This window comes from Ursus americanus, chromosome X (assembly GCF_024610735.1).
Source record: "Ursus americanus isolate L20-20 chromosome X, mUrsAme1.1.p, whole genome shotgun sequence".
Lineage (NCBI taxonomy): Eukaryota > Metazoa > Chordata > Mammalia > Carnivora > Ursidae > Ursus > Ursus americanus.
The window spans coordinates 27376783-27399988 of NC_142164.1; the positions used below are offsets into that span (position 1 = coordinate 27376783).

Here is a 23206-nt window from a genome sequence, read left to right on the forward strand (position 1 = left end):
ATATCTGATACAGTGCACTGGCCTTCGGCTCAACAGAGGAGACAAAACACCTCTGCAAAGTGGGCCACAGCAGTCTAGAGTACCTTTGTAAATAGGTATTATAAAGAGTCAAAACAGAATTTGTTTATTAAGAATAAAAGAGTCAGTCTTAAACTCACCTGCCGATTGGCAATTCCATTTTCCACATAATAAAATGAAAATATCTCCCATTTCCACTTTTATTATATAAACTCTTAAAATACTTTCCACTAATGTAATAACTTTCAGATGAGACTCTTAATAAGCTTGCAGCTCAAGTACTAAGACAGGCTTTCTCGGAGCCTACGATATTTTCAAATAAAAATTCCTTACATTTGTATATTGCTGAACAAATTTTAAAATGCTCATACATTTAGCCAACTGAGCCACCCAGGCTCCCCAAAATGCTCATACATTTAATATCACTGGAACTACTAACATAACCCCAAATGTTAAGCAGAGCCAGATTTAGTACCCTTTTTCTACAGATGGAAGCGGCAGGTCCAGGAAGTTACATGATACGCACAAGATCACACAATTCAGAAGTAATCTAGCTGGGACCGACTATCAGTACATGGGACCCTCATGGACTTCTCAGAATGTTTTAATATAAAGCAGAAACCACGTTTGGATTCACATCTTCTTGAGGGTGTCGTTTATCTTGAATGAGGAAGAATAACTTATTGAAAACAATTTTAATCATTCTTGAATGATTAACGACCTTAATGATTCAGGGTCTTCAATTCTCTAACAATTCTCATGAAGATATCAATAGTTATCGACTGGGGAAAGATCAGAGATGGAAGTTAAAGCACAGGTCATAGAGACTGATTCGCTGGCTGGCAGATCTTCTATTTGTCCTCCCCTCAGGTAATTGAAGGCTCCTTGACTTTTACCTCAAGCTAGTGGGATAGAGGCCTTTTCCTTAATTCCGGGCATGTCTAATTCCCTGAAGTCTGCCCTCCATGCCATTTACCCATTCCTTGCATAATATTCAAACTAAGGTGTAACAGAAGCCAACCCTCAATTGTTTATTAAGGGGCTGGAACCCCTAACTGTACCCTCTCAATCTAATACATAGCCCAGTTCACAATAAGCTCAGTGTCACACAGATTAAATGTTACTGAGGTACAGTTGACATATAGAAGTATTTGGAACCCCATTGTGTCTCAAGGGCCTACGACAATGCTGAAAATATCACAGGAGTTATATACAGATTTCTGGAGTAAATAAGTGATGAATCAATGAATAAATCAATGAACTATAAAAGAGTCTTTATCTCATAGGGTAGCAAGTTGGTACTTAAAGATGTTTTGATAATTACTGCTGCTAAGGAGAAAGAAGAGGTGGCTATGGTATCAAGGACAGCGAGGAACATCCGTGGGTGGATCAGGTAACTGAAATCCAACAAAACTATAGCTATAATTGTGCTCTAATCCAGACTAGAAGAGAGGTCAACAATCTAGCATCACAGTGCATTAGACATCTTTTAAAGAACATAAGCCTTGAATACCTTTGTATTTTCCCTATTTTGTTTTGAAGAATGACATACCAATTTTCTTTTTAAAATCCTCTTGGAAACTTAAGAAACTCACAAATGTTGTCAATCTAAACAAACATCCCTGATTGAAATTTTCCTTCCTGAACACTCACTGAGGATTATGTGTTTAAGGGCTTTTTATAACTTAATCTGCATAACCTTGAAGAGCCTCTTCATCCTTTAGCTGATTAAAAATATTTTTCACAGCCCGTAAAGCAAGATATGACTCTATGCTATGTGTATTTAATAGAGGAAATATGCTTTATGTGCTCCATTAAGTCGTTTGTGAAATTGCATTAGTGCCATGCCATTAGTATACCTCTTTCAGATATATCTGTGGCCCTCTCTTGACAGGTAAATTAACAGTTTCATCAATCTACTCAGAGATTCATAATGACCTTATAATCCAAAGAAAAATACCCACCTTAGCAGCAATTGCAAAAGGAATCAAACCTATTTTCCAATAGAATACCAGAGACATGAATGCACAAATATATTTTACTTCTTAAAAGATGACAATGGTATATTTTAGGAACATTATTAAATTAGATCCACTTATGAGGCTAAAAAATCAAAATATAATAGGAGACAGAAACAGATAAAAAGAAGGTTGATGTTTAAAATGTGGCGATGTTTTTAAGATGCAAAAAAATTATTATATGAATATCATAACCTGCTCCGTAACATTAAAACTGTTAAGTCATTGGCGTATTATTAAATGTTGACAGTATGCACAAAGCAATTATTGCTTTTTAAAAAAATACAGCCTTCCTAATTCTAGTCATTTGCTATCCTATGAAAAGCAATTATTGCTTTTTAAAACAATACAGCATTCCTAAATCTAATCATTTGCTATACTATGAAAACATAGTATTGTAGCAAAATTGTACCATCTTTAACTCTCTTGTAAGATGTTTTTAATATGATTCATTATTTAATATTTCAGAGATAAATTTCTGATATCACTTAGCACTTTCCTTCAGGCTTTAGTTCTTTGTTTTTTTAACATTTACTGTTAGTGTATACTGCTTCTATCACAACAAATTACAGCAGTACTAATGTTTTCCAATTTGCCATTGCCTTAAATACTCTACCATGTCTCCGCTATTTTTGCCGATCCCATCCCACTCTCACATTGCCATTTGTGCTTTGGTACTTTTGGATTGACTAACATAAAAATTAATGTCACTGTCATTCCCTTTGTCCACCCCAGCCCAAAATGCCCTCTCCTTCCTCTAAAATTCTAATAGTACTTAATGTCGATACAATTCATTTCATAAATACCACTGGGCATCATTAGTCATAATTTCATATATACATCCCTTACTATCCCGACCAGAAGGTAAATTATTTGGGGACAGTAAGTAAGATGGTTAAAGCTCAGGCTCTAGCATCACACAGGCTTGAGGTCAAATCCTGTGTCTGCTGTTTGATTAGCTATGTGACCATGGACGAGTTGCGGCACCTCTTCAAATCTCAGTGTCCTCATTTGTGAAATGAGGATGACATCAGGACCTATATTTGAAGGCTATGATAACCCCCTATCCATAGTATTTATCACTCTGTTGGATATGTAGACCAAAAATTATACAAATCTGAGGATGGCAAAAAAAAATTGTTTTCCTTCAGTGTATCCTTGAATATATATTAATACAAAATTTACATTCTAGGAAATAAGTTAATATACATTTTTAAATTTTATAAAATTAAGTTTCCATGTATCGGGTCCTAAGAACACTAATGAATCAGAGCTCCCCAGAAGACATGTTCAGATTACTGTCTCAAGACCCAGACTATCTGGGTTGAAATCTCACTTCTGCTACTATGTGTGAGACATGAAATAATTTGCCTAAATTACTTCACCCTTGGTTTTCTCATCTGTAAAATGGGGATGGTAATAATTCTATGTACAACACAAGGTTATTGCAGAAAGTAAATGAGTTAGTGAATGTGAGTCATTTGGAACATCACATGGCACAAATCGATTATTGCTACATCTGTGCCACTCTGTTAAATATCTTGAATTTTTAATTTTACCTCCTTATGAAATTTTTTAAAAGGTTAATTGGGCGCCTGGGTGGCTCAGTCAGTTAAGCATCTGCCATTGGCTCAGGTCATGGTCTCGGGATCCTGGGATTGAGACCTGTGTCAAGCTCCCTGCTCAGCGAGGACCCTGCTTCTCCCTCTCCCTCTGCAGCTTCCCCTGCTTGTGCTCCCTCTCAAATAAATAAATAAAATCTTAAAAAATAAGAAGGAAGGAAGGAAGGAAGGAAGGAAGGAAGGAAGGAAGGAAGGAAGGAAAAGAAAGAAAGAAAGAAAGAAAGAAAGAAAGAAAGAAAGAAAGAAAGAAAGAAAGGCTAGTTTATAGAGAAAAATTACTACGGGAAATTTCATGGAAGGGGTAAACTTCAAGGAATGCCACCCACATCTGTAGGTCCAGGAAACTCACTGAGCGGCCAAACATTTAAAAGCCTATTCCCAAATTCTATTTTCAGTTATTTCCAATCTCTACTTCATACATTTCTCAGAGTGATACTATGAGCAATATTTTTATCAGTTGTTCTAAGAACATGAGAATTACCATTCCAAATTATATTTATGGTCCATTCATTCTCTATGAGCCAAATCAAGCACCACCACTTACAAGAAGCTCAACATGCCAGCTAGTGTCTTTTTTGAGATAAAAGAACTTTAACATCTATCACAGGGATTGGAAACCATAGTCTCTAACTAAATCCAGCTATAGGCTTATTTTTGTACACGTTATGAGTTAAGAGTAGTTTATATATTTTTAAAGACTTATAAATAAGGATAAAGAATTTCTGAGAGAGATCATATATGGTCTACAATACCTAAAATATTTATTATGTATTCCTTTATAGAAAACACGTCGCTGACCACTGCTCTATAATTCTAATTTGGCACTTAATCACATACTGTCTACAGACATATCTTACGTTCACTATTATTGAAAAATAGTAATTATATCATCATTATTATGTATGTTCAGTGTTTCAAACAATATGCTAAGTATTTAAGTAAATTACATTCTTTTTCATTATAGCCCTATGAGGCAGATAATATTAATTTCCTCATTTTATAGATAAGGAAACTAAGATTTATAGTAGTGTGTACCATGCCAAGGTCACATGGCTAGTCGCTATTTGAATTTAAATCTATCTGACTCAAAAGCTCATGCTTTTTCTCCTTTGGACCAGTGCTACTTTTTGTCCTCTTAAATCAATTAAATCATGTGCATGTGCATATAAGCCTAGATTATACACAATTCAAAGGCAATGAACAGATGTATCTGACAAAAGAGAATTATATGGACAGAATGACCATTGAATAAATATTTACTAAATGCAAAAATAAACGGATGCAGCTTCATGTTGAACCTTTTACGGGACCACTGAGGGATATGATATTAAAAAATATAACCACATATTCATAAATTAGAGATGTATCTAAAACTTCACAGCTTTCCCCCAAATATCTAACTATATCTTTGTATTTAGACCTGATGTGATGCTAAACTGAAGCACTTTATATTTGTTTCTTTATTTAAAGATTTTATTTATTTATTTGAGAGAGAGAGTGAGAGAGAGCAAGAGCAGGGAGGAGAGGGAGAAGCAGGTTCCCTGTGAGCAGGCGGCCTGTCATAGGGCTGGATCCCAGGACCCTGAGATCATGACCCGAGATCATGATCAAAGGCAGACGCTTAACCTACTGAGCCACCCAAGCACCTGTAAACTGAAGCACTTTTTAGAAAGTTGTTATTCATAAGATCCTTCCATTCCTTCCCTCCTTCCTTCTTTCCTTTTTTCTTCTCCCTCCCTCTGACTCTCCCTTTCCTCTTTATTTTTTCTTTTCTTCCATAAAAAAATACTTACCATGTTGCTTAATATATTTAAGTTGTAGTGGTGAACAATACATGACCCATCTTCTCATGTAAACTGTAGTCCACGTACTTTGGTTCCTTTTTATATTTACCTTAGATCACTTTCAGGTTTTAAAGCATGTCACTTAGTTCTCATTCACATCTAGATGGAACTGCAAGTACCTTCCACTTACGGTCCTGGTAAATTTGGCTTAAAATACAATTTGCAACATAAGTCTAGTATACTTCTCTAACAATGTCTGCATAGCCTAGGAATTTTAGTTTTCACTACTCATCTCTGGCTCGGTCATTTTAGAGAAAAGATATATAGAAATATCATCTGCAAACTTAAAAAATGGTTAAAATAAATCTCCATCATTTAAGGAAGAGTTTGCAAACTTGTTCTACATCCATACAATGAAACACTCAAGCAGCTCTCTTGGGCAGGTAGATGAGTGGATGTGTACATACCATGAAAATAGTTTACGATACGTTATTTCTGTATACCTAAAACAAAATTCTGAAAGTTATAAACCAAACTGTGCTCAGCAGGGATTTCGGGAGAGTGGGATTGGGCAGAAGATAGGCAATAAATAAGAGCCTTTCACTTTTCATATCCACATATATCTGTATTTAAATATTTACAATGAACAAAGTATTATTTTTATTATTTTAAAGACTTTATTTATTCACTTGAGAGAAAGAGAGAGAGCACAGAGGGAGAAGGAGAAGCAGACCCCGCTGAGCAGACAGCCCCATCCCAGGACCCCAGGACCATGACCGGAGCCGAAGGCAAATGCTTAACTGGCTGAGCCACCCAGGCACCCCTGAACAAAATTTTCTAATGAAAACATAAATAGAACTGGACCAAAGGGCCATCTAATTGATTTAAACTGATTGTAAAAGTACATTTTCATTTACTGGATTTTCAAGTAGTGGTACTTTTTCTGCACAAGGCAGTTTTATAGTTTGGGGATAGTTTTACCATATTAGAGAAATTTTAAATACTTCAACCAAATTTCATAATTTCATATCGACCATTCAAAATGACAAATTTGGGAAGTTTAATTAGATATTTCAAAATGGTAAATTAATCCAGAAGTGAAATACTTAAAGTTCAGGACAAATTTGGTCTTATTCAAGTTCTTCAAATTCCTCCATGTAAGAAACAAAATATTATGAAAAGTAATAGTATTCAGTTAAAAATGAGTTTCAACTGTTCTGTCCATAAAGGATAAGGGACTAATATTAACTTATGTGTCCTGAAATAAGAATGCTAGTGTGTAAATCAGATGATGTTTAGAACAAATAGAACTAAAGGTTATAAATAGTTTAGGCCAATAAATCTTCATCACTAAAATTGTTCTTGAGTAGGAAAGGTAATGCTGCTTTACAACACGGGGGATGATTCCCTGCTGTCCAAGAGAAGCTATTAAAATGAGTAATTGCAGAAATCAATGGAAGAGGACAGTTTGGGATCATTGGTTGAATTCTAAAAACCCAGCAAACAAATAAGGAAAACATTTTATATAATATTTTCAGCTCCGTTGGATGAAATGGTTGAAAAGTTATAGAAAAGAAACCTTAAGAACTGGATAGCTTCCAGACCAAAATAACACTAGGATAGTAGTGTCACTGGGGGCAGCCGTCTTCTTTTATTTTCCATTTTTATTCTCCATAAGAGCAAACAGAAATAAATTTTAACAAAACTCAGAAAATCAACACACACGCGCAAACGTTATATTGGACAGCTAAGCTGGGGCACCACATAAACAGAAAATCCATCAAAAAATGTATTTGAATACCTACTTCCTTTATATCTAGAACTTTTCCTACACATATCTGAGAAAGCCTAAAAGTCAGAAATTCCTCCAAGGATTTCTTTGCCTGATGATACCATTCTTCATTCGAAGGCAGACAGTGAATACAAATCTAGACCTAAGGAGCATAGGAAATTTATCATAACTATTATCACCTGAACTACTATGATGACAGTAAAAGTATAATCAATAGTCTTAATTTTTATAAGAGGTACAACTTTGGAAATATTAGGTACAGAGGAAGACAGGAAGACAGTATTAGGAGTTTATCTAAAGCTGGGAAATATAGACTAAGTATAGTACACATTGTAACCCTCTTGACTATTTTTGTTCTGCTAAACCTTCAATCGCTGGTTCTCAATTAGGCAATGTCACCCCCAGTCCCCAAAGAGACACGTGGCAAAGACTGGAGAAATTTTTGGACCATAGGAACTCACAGTGGGCCGGGGGCTGGGGGGGGGGGGGGTTGCGGCTACCAGCATCTAGTGGCTAGAGGCCAGGTATGCCACTAAACATCACACAGCTCACAGGACAAAGAATTATCTGGTCCAAAATGACAATAGTGCTGAGGTTCATAAACACCGCGTTGAATTAAACTCAACATGACTGTGCCAATGGTCTTTAGAACAAAGGAAAGAATTTCTGTACCACTCTAGGCACTCTATCACAAATTACTCCAAGTTCATCTTCCTTTCACTGCTTTGTACACCCTCATTTTTCTACTCCACTTATTTCCTTTCTTATATAACTTTACATTTCAGGTCTCCATTGTTATAACTCCATTCTGATTTGGGACCTAATTTCAAACTGCTTCTTCTGGTATGGAAGAGATTTACAATGTGGTTTTCATTGTTGTTGCTTTTGTTGTTGTTGTTGTTGTTTTTTTTTTTTTTTCCTGATACCTATTCTTTGTGTTCTAGATTTCAATCTCAGGCCAGAGATATTCTGCTTCTATATTCCAGGCCTCCAGATCAGTCTATCCCTGCCAAAACTGCTATCAGCAGTTGAATATGGACTATCATCTGCAAGCTAGAACAACATTACAAACAACCAACATCTCCTAGGAACTCAAGAAGTTGCATTTCATTGGATTGGACAGGAAAAAGAACAACAATTAAGTCACTCACATTTAATCAGCATAATAAATCAATCAAACCAATATAGCAGAACTCCTTTATGACGCTGGAGTAGGGATGTAGAAGTCATACATCTCTCTTGGCACGTTAACCATATCATAACAGGCTATTACTACACAAAATCATCTTATTTGGAAATATATCTTGACCGATGATCTATCTATTGGCCTGTAATGACAAGTTTTAAAATAAGTTTTCATTATGTTACTAGAACGCAGGGTGCACTACTGCTGAGGCCCAAGTGAAGATAGTCATAATTCATATGCAGGTCAGGAAAATCCCACACCAGAGAAGCAGAAAGCAGAAAGCTATGTCTTTCGGAAAAAGGCAGAAAAAGATACTCTGTATTGATGAATCTTACCATCTTTTCAGAAATGTTTTAAGCTCTGTAGGAAGATTATTGGCAAAGTTGTTCTAAGGAAGATAATAGGTGTTTTAGTGGAAAAATGTGTCTCCGACTGTCATGATTTTCCTAACCCCTAGTTCCTAATCAAAGTTTAATTGAGGATTGCTATGGAGAATCTTTACATGTAAATGTCAATTCACATTAGAACCAACAAAGATATTGATCATGCCAATATTATAAACGTATTACACTGCATGATGTAAACATGACGTCAGCTTCCCAACACCTTCCAGGCTTCAAAGATTAATTCTTTACTTTATTTCTACCGGAAAAAAGGATTTTGTAAAATGGCTACTCGTTAATCTAAACAAGTTAAAACTGTCTTCTATGCAAGACCCGGATTATTATCTTTATTCTGAACTTGTTGTTCTGGTCACTTCTTGGAACTCCTAGACCAATCCCCTGATTCAATGCCCTAGACTGTAAAAAAGCATCAGCGGAGTTGGTATATGGGGAAGAAAAAAAAAAAAAAAACACCTTCCCTTTAGATTTGCACGAAGTCGATCCTTTGCAACTTGAATGCACAAGCTTACATGGGTATATCAGACGTTACTGGAGGTTTGAGACAGTGGAATGATTTTCTAATATACCTACCTAAACAAATAAACATTGAATATTGTTGATTTTTGCTATTAAAAGTCTGTCAACTACCCGATCATTGCTATTGTGTAACTGGCCACAGCATTCTCATGGCTCTGGACTGCTCCCATATTGCCGAACATCCCCCAGCCCTCCCATCCTGTCATTTCTACTGCTACCAACCCTCTAGCCCTAGATTCCTGCTACATTTTCCTACACAAAGGACACTAATCAATAAATGCCGGATTTGCTCCAAAATTGCACTCACACAAGATTCAACCCTCTACTCCCAAGATGCTTATCAAGGAATTTCTGTAAAAAAAACACAAATTTTTCCATAAGTGAAATCTGGAGTTAGCTAAGTATAGACTATGTCTAAATCTATCACGAGAATTATTTTCATGCAAAATGCCTGTGCATTAAAGCACAATGCCTTGCACATAGCAGTCACGTGACAGAAAGAATATTATTGATGGGGAAAAAAAGCAATTTCCAGAATTAAAGATTATAGAATTAAACCAACATTACTTCACTTCAAAAACTAAAGTAACATGTCAAAAAGTTAGGTAGTTATTTCTGGCTATGTACTATTACGGATGATTCTTATTTTCTTCCTTACGTTTCTGTATCTTTAAAATTTACAACAATTATTCTGAAAAATATAAGTTAAAAACATCCTGATAAAAATAAACTGGGTACTCTTTAGAGGTGGTTTATCTAAAAATGAGACAAAAGCTTAGATGAAGAGAAACCTGATTAGAAGGAAATAAAAGGGGGCACCTGGGTGGCCCAGTCAGTTAAGTCTTCGACTCTCGGTTTGGGTGCAGGTCACGATCTCATGGTCCTGGGATCCAGGCCCAAGTCTGGCTCCATGCTCAGCGGGGAGTCTGCTTCTCCCTAGCCCTCTGCCCCTGCTTGTGCTCTTCCTGTCTCTGTCTCTCTCAAATGAATAAATAAAATCTTTTATAAAAAAGGAAAAGGAATGAAAGAAATAAAGGGAAAAGTTAAGCTAATGGCTCAGATATGTAAATCTAATGTAAATAACTGCAATAAACTCAGTAACATATAAAAAAGGGGTTCACTTACTATAAGAAGGACTTGTTAACTTCCACACAGTAAGGTGTAACAAACTACCAGGCTCTACGAATTGCATTTCCTCTTCTAGGAGTAGAACAGGAGCAACGAATAACTTTCCAGAGTTAGGGAAGCAGCTGGGATCAGGATCCAGAGTGAGGTAGGGAGGATCACTAAGGACTCAAGAAAGGCATTTTTTTATTCTAAAGAAAACAGCAATAACTGTTTGTAACCAGATTTGCCCTAAGACTCATGATTTTAAACAAGACAATTTACTTCTTTGAGCTTCTATTTTCTCATTCTATAAGTTGCCTCAAACACAATTACTGTGTTATTTGTACTCAGGTCTTCAGTGCACAGAGTACCTGGTACAGAACAGTCACATGGTAAATCGCATTCACGAACTATAACACGATGAAATTGAATTTAATGATTCCTAGGGTATTTTCAGTACCTAATTTCAGCTACTCAATGAAATATTTATTGAAAACCTACCACTTATAATGCACTGTGTTTCATATGCAAGAAGTTTATGACCATTATTTTGAAGGACCTGAGAATGTACATGGAGACAAGACTTTGTGGTTCTCTAGCATTCGCTGACAATGCATCTGTCTCATTCTCTATGATACAATCGCATCTAGAAAGGATAGCCTAAAGCTGCTCCAGCCTAATTAGTATCTTTAGATAGAACTTCTGTCCTCTCTCACACCTTGTCAACTAACTGAACAATCTAGGCTAATAATTCAGAAACTAGCTAACTCCCAACATCATTTAGCTCGCTCTATAGCCAACGTTGGACTCTAAAGTACCTTCCATCTCAAGTACCTTCCAAGCAAAAGCCACCTCAGGCCCACACTGTTGCCTCCTACCCAAGTCTAACAGCCCAAACTGCTGCTCTTAGGAAAGGAAGGGAAAGAAAAATGATGAAGAAAGATTCCACTATATGTTGTTGTGATATCTTGACATTCTGAGGGATGAAGAGGAAAGGCACATGTTTGCGTCCTTCTACTTACATCATGCCAAAAGTGGTTTCTTCCTTTCCCTTGTGAAGAATTTCTCAACTTTTCAAACAAATGCTTCCTATTGCTAAACATAAAAAAACTCATAAACTTAATATACTTAGTATAATAAAACAAGCATATTTTAAGTTTTTTAAACATACATGTATTGATAAACTTTGTTTAAAGCAGGCATGTTTCTGCCAAATGACTGCCAGTGAAGGATAAAAATGGGCAAAGTATAAAGAGAATAACAGATCCACACAAAACCAAATTACTGTCAAACTAGGTAGTGACTAAGTGATAAGAGAATTGTATGGGACATATATTAAGTGTTCTAGGAGTTTGAAGGGAAAACTTCACTTTAAGTGATCCTGAAAGGACTCGGGAAGAGGGAGGGATATGAATGGGGTGTTGAAAGATGGGTGAAATATCAGTAGATACAAAATAGGGGCAGGAGCAAGGATGCAGATGGAAAGAAATCTAAAATAGACATGGGGAATAGCAAGCAAAAAGATTTGGTTTCAGTAAAAGTTTCATCTAAAAGCATATGTTCACGAGGGAAGTAGTAGACAGAAGCTTAAGATTTCTGTTCAGTCTTTGAGGGAGATGACATCCATCCAGAACAGAAACATACAACAGTATTCTGCCACAGGAGTGCGGAAAGAGTGGGAAAGTATATACCATCCTAGAGAACGATAAGAGAATCTATCGTGAAGAAGCAGCATTAGTTATATTACAAAGTCCCCCCCACTATGATAAAACCACCTGCCCACACACAGCATTATTGTCCTCGTCTAGAGTCTTTTGAATACCTTTCTTTTTTTTGAGATTTTATTTACTTATTTGTCAGAGAGACAGGGAAAGAGAGCACACAAGCAGGGGGAGCGGCAACCAGGGGGAGAAGCAGACTCCCCGCTGAGCAGGGAGCCCCATGCAGGACTCGATCCCAGGACCCTGGGATCATGACCTGAACCGAAGGCAGACGCTTAACCAACTGAGCCACCCAGGGATGCCTTGAACACTTGTTTCAAGAGTTTATAGAGATACTTGAAATTGGTATTTAGGTCATATAGACTCATCATTCATTCAACAAACGTATACGGAGAAACTGCTACGAGGCAGACATTTTACCGGATACTAGGGGCAAGGAAGCAAACAAACAAGGATTCTGACTTCGTGAAGCTTACAGTATAGTGAGGGGAACAGAAAATAATTAACTCCACAAATAAGTATTTTAGGTTGGACCATATGAAACTACCAATAGTTCACTGTTTTTAACCAATCTGAATAGCACTTTAATATGGGTCGACTTAATATAATGACATATTCTGATAACCTACATTAAGGAAAATAGGGGGAAACAATTAGAGTGTATATGAAGGGAACCTCATCTATTCTGAGTGACAGAGAAAGTTTCCTTGAGAAAATGCTACTTAAAGTAAGATCTGATAGTGGCCCTTAACTAGTTGAAGGGAGTGGGGTATGAGTGTTTAGGAGCAAGCGAAGTAAGCATTCTACAGGAAGAACTCTCATTCCCCAGCTCCATTCTTTTCATGTAGAACAACAAGACGGGCTGATAGACTAAAGTACGCTCAGGACAGCAGCTGGTAGCAAACGATAGCTAGCAATGGCCCTGAAGAACAAGAGCAATGAGAACCTTGACTGAAACAAGGTATAATACCCACACAGAGTTTTAAGCAGCAAGTAATACTGGAAAAAAGAGGACTCCAAAAACAAAACAAAAAAAAAAAAAAAACTCCAGAATTGACAGATAGTTCATTTCAATGGCTTCGAAAGGAGAAGTTTCCTTCCTTTCAGTGACGATCAAAAAATCTGATTACACTCCTGCTAATCCAAACTACAACATGCCGTTCACATCAGAAGAGTCTCTAGATAGGTCTTGGGTTTGGGATGTGTGTGTGTGTGTGTGTGTGTGTGTGTGTGTGTGTGTGTGTGTGTTTTATAGCTTATATTAGATTCATTTGTCATCTTGACAGGATATTTTGTATTGAAGATCTAACACTAAAAGAGGGGATCAACATTTAATTATCAAGCATTCTCTGTCAACTGACTGTTGCGGAAAGTGTACAGAGGCTACATTTTCATGACAAAAGAAACTCTTATTTTGGTGAGACTCTTTTTTTCCCTTCCATCTCCTTCTTAAGCAAAGGAATTTATTTTTCTCTGGTAAAGATAACCATTTTGCTTGTTACAAAGAAGAATCCAGTATTAGATGTGGGCAATTTCGGAATTAGAGAAATTACTTAGAAGTTGAAATACTAAGGGCGCCTGGGTAGCGCAGTCGTTAGGCGGCTGCCTTCGGCTCAGGGCGTGATCCCGGCGTTCAGGGATCAAGTCCCACATCGGGCTCCTCTGCTATGAGCCTGCTTCTTCCTCTCCCACTCCCCCTGATTGTGTTCCCTCTCTCGCTGGCTGTCTCTCTCTGTCAAATAAATAAATAAATAATCTTTAAAAAAAAAAAAAAGAAGTTGAAATACTAAAAAGATCTTGTTACAAAGCAATCTCAACAGCACTGCAGTTTCAAAACAGAAATACAAGGTGGTCCCAATGCCAATGGTGATTCCACGCAAAATGATTGGTCAAGACAGCATTTCTGAACATGTTCACATTGACTTAATTTACTAATAGCTAGTAATGGCAGCCAACTAAACTCTTGACAGTTTATAATTTCTATGGGCACATATACTCAGATGTGAATTGTATATTACTATGGACCATGTTCCTAGATATTTCCTTCAACCAAGAATATTTAACATACACACACACATAAGCAATTATAGAAACATTATTCATGATATACCAGGGACTTTTAATTTGTATTACATTTATTCTTCAAAATGATAATGAAGGTTAGAGAAGTTAAGACACTTGACCAAGTTCACACAGCCAGTAAGAGTCTGAGCCAGGATGTGAATCCAAGCCCGGCTTTTTCTAATAAGCCATAAAGCTTAAAGTATACTAGTCCAATATAGTGTGGTAGAGTAACTTCCATTGCTTAGACTTATGCTTCAGAGACTAGAGATATAAGTGGTCAAAAGTCACCTTCTTCTATGACCATGGACTACCCCGGGTCACCACATTCCTACAAAAGTAACAGGGCTTCTTCTGGTGTGTGATCAGAGACCTTAAAGGCACCACCAAACAATGCAGTTACATAGAATATATATGCTAAAGGTAGGGGTGCCTGGGCAGCTCAGATGGTTAAGCAACTGCCTTCAGCTCAGGTCATGATCTCTAGATCCTGGGATCAAGCCAGGAGCCCCAAGTCAGGCTCCCAACTCAGAGGGGAGTTTGCTCCTTCCTCTCTCCCCTGCTTGTGCTCTCTTTCTCGAATGAATAAATAAATAAATCTTTAAAAATAAGAATATATATGCTAAAGCTGAATCTTCTCCCTGAAATCCTATTTTTCATAGTAGCAGAATTCCTTCTTTAGTAAGGGCAGGTAGGAAGGAAGGAGAGTGGGTGGCAGTGGGAATGGAAGGGCCACTTACACAACAAAAGGTAAAAGGGCAAATCCCCACAAGGCACATGATTGAAGTATTATTGAATATGCGCTAAACTGTTTTCTAAGAAAGCCAAATTAGGTGACTATCATGTCTTTATTTTGCTAATTGGAAAAGTACTTTTAGAAAGAACTGAATTACTCAGGCAACAGGGAAGATTAAAGAAACTCTATCAGGGAAGAGAGCTAAAAAGTGAAGTGATGGAGGGGAATGCCAGGTAGAAACTTTAGAAAGAGAACTGAAATATCACATGGGTAACTGTGACTAAAATTTGGTGTGTGGTTTGAAATCTAATTTTATATTCATCAATCCAGGGAACGGCAGTAATATTTAGTAATAATATCAGCCCCTCATCTTTGCAGATGGCGAACAATGCATCCAGGTTTTCACATGAATTATGCCATTTCGTCCTTATTAGAGTCCTACAAGGTAAAACTTTTATTGTCTGCACGGAACTGTGAGGACACTGAGGCCTACAGAGGTTACATAACTTTGCACAGTCATAGCGATGACGCATGCTCTCATCAGCTTGTTTCCAAAGTCTATGCGACAAGGTAATGAAAGCCAAGTAATGAAAAGCAGAAAGAGGCAGGAAAGAATCAATCCCTTTCCGCTTTCTCTTCTTTCCTGTAGGATCTAATTCAACTCAAGGAAACCTTGCACTGCATGTTATTAGAGATCAATCCGTCTTACATTTATAAAATGCAAATAATCCCATTTCTGAAAAGTTTGCTTAGAAGCCCCACCTCAATCTTCACATCCTATGATAAATCTCCACAAATGAAACAAGTTCTCTTTTAGGAAATTCATAAACAAAAGGAAACAAAACTGAAATTCAAAAATAAACTCTCACTTCCACATACATAGTTCATTGGCATATTATTTTTTTTCTTCTGCACGAAAGTAACTAGCCTTGGAGGTCTTGTAGTTTCTGCAACTCAGGTTACAAAACATTGACTCTGAAAAGGACAAGAAACAATCCTCAGCCCTTCAGAGTCTGTTAGTGTTTACTTACGTCAAAGCAACAAGACTTTCATTTAGCTAACAGAAAGGGAAAACCATGGAAGTCACCAGAACAAATGAACACAATTTAAGTGAAGATGGTATTGAAAATGATCATGGAAATTTATTTATTAATACATATTCAAACTTTGTGGATTCTGAACTTTAAACTGAATTTTAGTCTTTGATTTCAGGGTTTGCTGACACTGTAAATAGCTCGGTATTTTTCTTACGCTTATAAAATTGGTGAGAGCAGACACACCTGTGATCTAAGAGAATTTAAATAATTAGTACACAAAAGAAATACATACATAGAATTTCTCCTCAAAATCTTTCTTAGTCTCAAAGTACAAAAAAGCCAAACTTAAGAAATTTTCTTCCTCCAGGGTGCCTGGGTGGCTCAGTTGGTTAAGTGTCTACCTTCAGCTCATGATTTCAGTGTCCTGGGATGGAGCCCCACATCACGCTCCCTGCTCAGAGGAGAGTAAGCTTCTCCCTCTGCCCCTCTCCCCTACTCCTGTGCAAGCTCTCTCAGAAATAAATAAATAAATAAAATCAGTTAAAAGAAAAAGAAAAAAAAAATACTCATGAAGAAGGTACCAGGCATGAATGAATGGAATGTCCATTGTGGATGGAGAGCTCCACAAGATAGAACATAGCTGCAATGTATTAATGAGGTATAAGTTACACCCAACACAGATTGTGACCAAGTTAAATGAGGCAGGAGGGAAGGTGTCAAAGAGGAAGCATAGTATATAATATGAAACGGTTAAGCACATAGGCACTGGGTCCAGATAACCCGTGTTCAAATATTCGGATTTCATACTCATTGACTATGGGGCCATGCTTAACTGACTGAGCCACCCAGGCACCCTGAGTCATTATTTCTTTAACCATAGAGAAATGATAAGTACAAGATACCGAATGTAAATATCCGGGGGGAGTTAAGAAAAGATTATTGAGTTTAAACAGTTAACAAAATTTTACAAATGACAGATACCATACAGATATAATACTGAAGATATACAGACAGATATATACAGACAGATATATCCCTATATATACAGACAGATATAATACAGAAGACAGGACAAACATCATAAAATAAGACGATCATTCAAAATGCTGTGGTAGTGGGCAAATTAAACAAATATCACTGTATACAAAAGCTATCCAAACGTAGATCTAAGAAAAAGGAACAAACAAGAGAGGATTCAATGGAGAAAAAGGGACAGATATATCCCAAGTAGAAGAAAAGAAGTTAAAGAAAGATGTAATTTATCAGGAGTTTCTGTAAGCAAAACTGTCTTAGGCACCGTGGTAACAAGAGAGAGATTTATACATGGTTACACTGTGCTAAGGGACCAGAGTTATCCAAGTCTTGAATGATCCACTTCATGATCCACTGGAGTTACGCTTCAAGTGAGGCTGAGAATAGTTGAGGCATCATCACAGAATGACCCAGAACCAGACACTACGGAAAAGAGCTAAAGAATAGCTAAGATGGGCACACAGATGTACTTTCAGAACATAACAAATGCGTCCCAGGATGATATGACCTGCTTATCTGCCTGTGATTCTGTAACAGAGGCACCAAGGGAAAACAGAGAAGCAGTAACAATTACAGTTCGCACTTCAACAACAAAGATTTAAAATGCATGGGTCCACTTACATGTAGATTTGGTTTCCAAAAAAATGTGTTGGAAAATCTTTTGGACATTTGTAACAATTTGAGAAAACTCAGAGACAAACCACAATATTACCGAAATGTCAAAACAATTAAGGAAAACTTAGCTGAGTCATGAATAGATAAACGTACGTAGATACTAGTTTGTCATTTACTACCATAACATACACACAAATCTATTACAAAAAGTTAAAATTTATCAAAACATACAAACCATATATTATTTTTCATTTATGATGTCTAGTTATAACATCCACACCGATCTGCATCATGTAAAACAATATTGATGTAGGATGTGAAAAACAGATGATTCACCCTGTAAACAGAGAACAGAAACTTACCTTATTCAGAAATAGAGTACAATCCTGGAGATGTACTTTTTCTTCCTTCTTTTTTTTTTAATAAGATTTGCTTTTTTTTTTAAATACAAGGGAATTAGGTGGGTTTTTTTTTTTAAGATTTTATTTATTCGTCAGAGAGATGGCAGAAGCAGGGGGAGAGGCAGGCAGAGGGAGAAGTAGGCTCCCCACTGAGCAAGGACGCCGCACCCCACCCCCCACGCGAAATTTGATCCCAGGACTGTAAAACCAAGACCTGAGCTGAAGGCAGACAATTAACTGACTGAGCCACCCAGGAGTCCCAACACTTTCTATTCTATGGCTTACTTTACTGTAAGAACACAGCACTATAGAGGCCCAGGACAGGCTGCCCTAAGATGGGCCACTACAGCAGGAAAAGCTGTCTGGCTTCCCCACAAAGTCCTCAATTTACATTGGAAAGGGGAGCCTGCAACAGGAAGACTGCTATTAACATAGACACCCCTTTACCTAAGGATCTTCTCTGCATAATAGGGCAAATTTGTTTTTCCAAATACCTCCTTTCACCTTCTTGCTAATGGACTTCTCCCCTTTGAAGGAACCTAGGGCAGAGAAAGAAGGTCTTCCTCCCCTACAGTATATAATACAAGTAAGAAACAAAACATGGGTTAATCAACTGTCTATGTTACCAGTAAAGATTCCAGTCAACAGTAAGTTATTAGTAGTTAAGTTTTTACAGTGCCAAAAATTACAAACAGATTTTTCAACTGCATATGTGGGGACAGGGAGATTGGTGTCCCTAAACCCAATAATGTTAAAGAGTCAACTACAGTAGTTGATAAAATGTCACCTGCAAAAAATTACAGAGCTCCAAATGCATTAAATTGCCTTTCACAGGCCTGTTAAGATATAGTACTTGAAAATAATCGATTAAGAAACTATTCGTAGCATGGAGGTAGGGGGTGGGGAGAACCCTTCAGGAAAGGTTTCTTAACAGTAATGGTATCTGGTAAGAAGCCCCTGATGCAACCTCTCACAGCTTAGTCATAAACAAACAAACAAAAAAAAAACAACTGACAATGTAACCTTAAGAATAAAATATAGGAGTACCTGGGTGGCTGAGTCATTAAGTATCTGCCTTAGGCTCAGGGCGAGATCCCAGGGTCCTGGGATCCAGCCCCACATCCGGCTCCCTGTTCCACTGGAAGCCTGCTTCTTCCTCTCCCATTGCCCCTGCTTGTGTTCCCTCTCTGGCTGGCTATCTCTCTCTCTGTCAAATAAATAAATAAAATCTTTAAAAAAAAAAAAAAAGAATAAAATATAGCTATTACTGGTTTTGGGGAGATATTGCTCTTCGACCATAGATATAAGAAGACATGGATGAACCCAGGGGACATCATGCCAAGTAAGGTAAGTCACACAGAGAAACACAAATACTGTATAATATCACTTATACGTGGAATCTAAAAAAGCCAAGCTTATGAAAACAGTAAAATACTGAAACCAGGGACTAGGGGGGTGGGGAAATAAAATAGATGTTATTTAAAGATATACACTTGCACCTATTAGATGAATAAATTCTAGAGATCCAAAGTACACTATACTCGTTACAAACAACAGTATTACAATCACCAACTGGCTAAGAGACTAGGTCTTCATTATTCTCATCACAAAAAAAGAAATATTAATTATGTGATACAAACATTTTGCTACCAGTACAATGTAAATCATATTACATTATCTACATGTATTAGATCAACATACTTCATACCTTATATATACACAATATTGTGTTTCAAGTATCTTTCACTAAAAAAAAGGAAATAAAAACGAAGATCATTCAAGTAATCAAAGAGAAACAAAGTAGGGCACAAGACAGGATTGTCTTTTTCCCCTCACTATTGCTCTCTTGCAATCTCTTTCATTATGGACCCTAATACATCACACCATTCACTCAGTAGGCGAACTTGCCTCGCACTTCACCGAAAATAGAAACCAATAAGATGGGGATTCTGTTATTTTCCAATCACTATTTTTTAATTTTTTAAAAAGATTTTATTTATGTATTTGAAAGAAAGAGAATGAGCGATGAGGAGAGGCAGAGGGAGAGAGAGAGGGAAGCAGATTCCTTGCTAAGCAGGAAGCCCAATGCGGGGCTCGATCCCAGGACCCGGAGATCATGACCTGAGCTTAATGCAGACATCTAACCGACTGAGCAAGCCAGGCACCCTGCAATCACTACTTTTTTAAAGATTTTTATTTCAGAGAGAGAGAGAAAGAGAGCACGAGCGGAGAGGAGAGGCAGAGGGAGAAGCAGGCTCCCCAGTGAGTAGGGAGTCTGAGGCAGAACTCAATCCCAGGACCTGGGGATCATGACCTGAGCCAACAGCAGACACCCAAGTGACTGAGCCATGCAGGTGCCCTTCTAATCACCGTTTTTGCTTTTTAGTCCCCTGGCATTCACACGCACCCATCATCTCCTTCTATGCTCTTATTAGAACAGAGTTACCTCTTCTAAGATTAATATCTTCATTTATCCTTTGTATCCTTTCATGTAAAAGAAATCATATTACATTGATTGTCCCCTTTCTCTCTTTTATCTTCAAAGTCCATGACCTAGGTCTTTTTCATTTGCATTTAAGTAAGTTCAACTTCTCCTCTCTTAAAAACATAACTCCCTAATCCCCATCCAGCTGCTTTCTTATTTCTCTCCTCCAGGTTATAGCCAAGCTTCTTAAAAGAAATATGTTCAATTGCTGTCCCCATTTCTAATCTACAATCAGTACCTATCTCAACATCATTGGGTTTCTATCTCCACTGATTCACCCAAGCGTTTCTCACCACAGACCTCAAGGAGCTCCTTGTATTAAACCCCAAACCAGTTCTCAATCATTATCATTTTTGATCCACCAAAAACATTTGATATTGCTGAAAAATCCTTACTACTAAAAATACTCTCTTCCCTTGGTATTCCTCCCACCTTTTTCACCAGGGATTTCCTTCTTCTTTCATCTCCTGGTGTTCCTGAAGACTCTGTACTGGTTGTTCTTTTCTATGTCCACTACATTTTTGGCTGGTGTAAAATTGTTTCCACTCCAATGGTTTCGATTGGCATGGATACCCTAGTGACTCCAAAATCTATATCCAAGTTCTCTCTCTTTAGTAAAAAACATATTCAACTTCCTACTAGACAAGGCTATTTGGATAGGATAGGATAGGATAGGATAGGATAGGATAGGATAGGACAGGATAGGACAGGATGGAATGGAATGGAATGGAATGGAATGGAATGGAATGGAATGGAATGGAATGGAATGGAATGGAGTGAAATAGGCTTCTCATTCACCACATACTAAAAACACATGTTCCTTATCTTTATCTCCTTCCAAAATCTCCTCCCTAAACTCATTTATATTGTTAACTGTTCACTAAGAACATCACAGACTAGAGTATCAAACAGGCATCTTAAACTCAACATATCCAAAACAAAACTTGCGATTCTTCTTCCCAAGCCTGTTACTGTCTTACGTAGCTTCATAAATTGTTCCTTCTATTCAACAGCCCAACACAAAAACATAGATTTCATCCTTAAGGCCTTGCTTTCCCATATGCACTCATGCAAGTCTACTTAATTTTACAATTATTCTTTTGGCAAATATTTTATATAAAATCACACTTCTATATATATTTACAATTTTATTTGTTATAAAGATTCTAATTTATTTATTGGAGAGAGAGAGAGCACAAGAGGGAGGAGGGTCAGAGGGGCCAGAGGGAGAAGCAGACTCCCCGCTGAGCTCAGATCAAAGACAAATGACCTAGCATCAGAATCATAACACTTGTTCATACTAGATTGTTTCTATTATTAACAAATTAATAAAGACTTTGCTTACAGACTCATAATTACATAATTGCAACAGCTCTATTTCCAACATTTCCCAACTCTGTCGTATCCTCTCCATTCCCACAACCAACACCTTACCTAAAACACCATATTATTATTATCATAATTATTTTTTTGCTTGGACCACTGTAAAAGTCTCTCATTGGTGTTTTTCCTGCCTTTAAATTTTGCTGGTAAAGAATACTCTCCATAAAATAGCCAGAGTAAATGTTTCCAAAGGGGAAAACAGATCATGCTACTTCCTTCTTACAAACCACTGAATACCTTATGATTTCACTTCGAAATATTTTCAAATTCCTTGACATGGCCTACAGAGTCTCTACCTATCAATTCACATCTGTTACCACTGCCCTCCACCCCTTAGCATATAAACTATAAAGGGAGTCAAGAATTATATAGAATTTGTAACCAAAGTGCTACAATAAGGATAACAAATGTCCTGATATCAATCTCCACGTTTTGACACAGAAATAAACATAAATTGAACATTACTCTAGGAATTATTAAGTATTTTTACATATCTTGACTTCTCTGAACCTCACAGAGTATGAATTATGTGGAAGAAATTTCATTATCCCCATTACACAATTCATAAAACTGAGAAGATAGTAAAAAAGACTAAAATGAGTTTCCCTGACTCCCAACCAAATCCTATACCACTCTGCACTACAGGACCATGGAAATGTGAAAAGTGGTATTATCACAAAGCACTACTAGAGATATCTTCTGTTAACAAATCACAGGTTCTGTCTTCTTGAGATTTTCGTTGCTTTGTAGAGTTTTGAGAAATAGAAGCATTATTAAAATAAATTAACAATTAATTAATAAGATATTATAACTGAATAATTAATTAATATAAGGACAACGGGTAACATGAACTTACTTAGCAAGAATTGCATACCAACAGTAGAAATTTCTTCCCTGGGGCGCCTGGGTGGCTCAGTCCGGTAAAAGTCTGTCTTTGGCTCAGGTCATGATCCCAGGGTCCTGGGACTGAGGCCCGCATGGGGCTCCCTGATCAGTGGGAAGTCTGCTCTTCCCTCTCTGCCCTCCTCTTGCATGTGCTTCTGTTCTCTCTGTCAAATAAATAAAAATTAAACAAAAAAAAATTTCTTCCTTATCAAAAGATTTCTGTGTTATTTTACTATTTTCCTTTTAGAAACAAGAAAAAAATGACTATGACTAAAATGCTGGGATTGTGCAACAACATATATCTTCACTATACTGTGACCTTTTCCAAGGCACTAGCCATGATTTATTCATCATGTAACCTACAATACACAGTACAGTGCCTGATATAAAGAACGTTTCTAAT

At 37.2% G+C, this 23206-nt stretch overlaps 1 long non-coding RNA gene across 1 annotated transcript in view; it reads right to left on the reverse strand.

Moving 5' to 3' along the window:
- LOC123796542 (uncharacterized) overlaps window positions 1-22963 on the reverse strand; it is a 119322-nt gene extending 96359 nt beyond the window's left edge. The window contains exon 1 of the long non-coding RNA XR_006780770.2: window positions 22775-22963. This is a non-coding gene — a long non-coding RNA (uncharacterized LOC123796542). The remainder of the gene's footprint in view (window positions 1-22774) is intronic.
- Window positions 22964-23206: the final 243 nt, after the last annotated feature.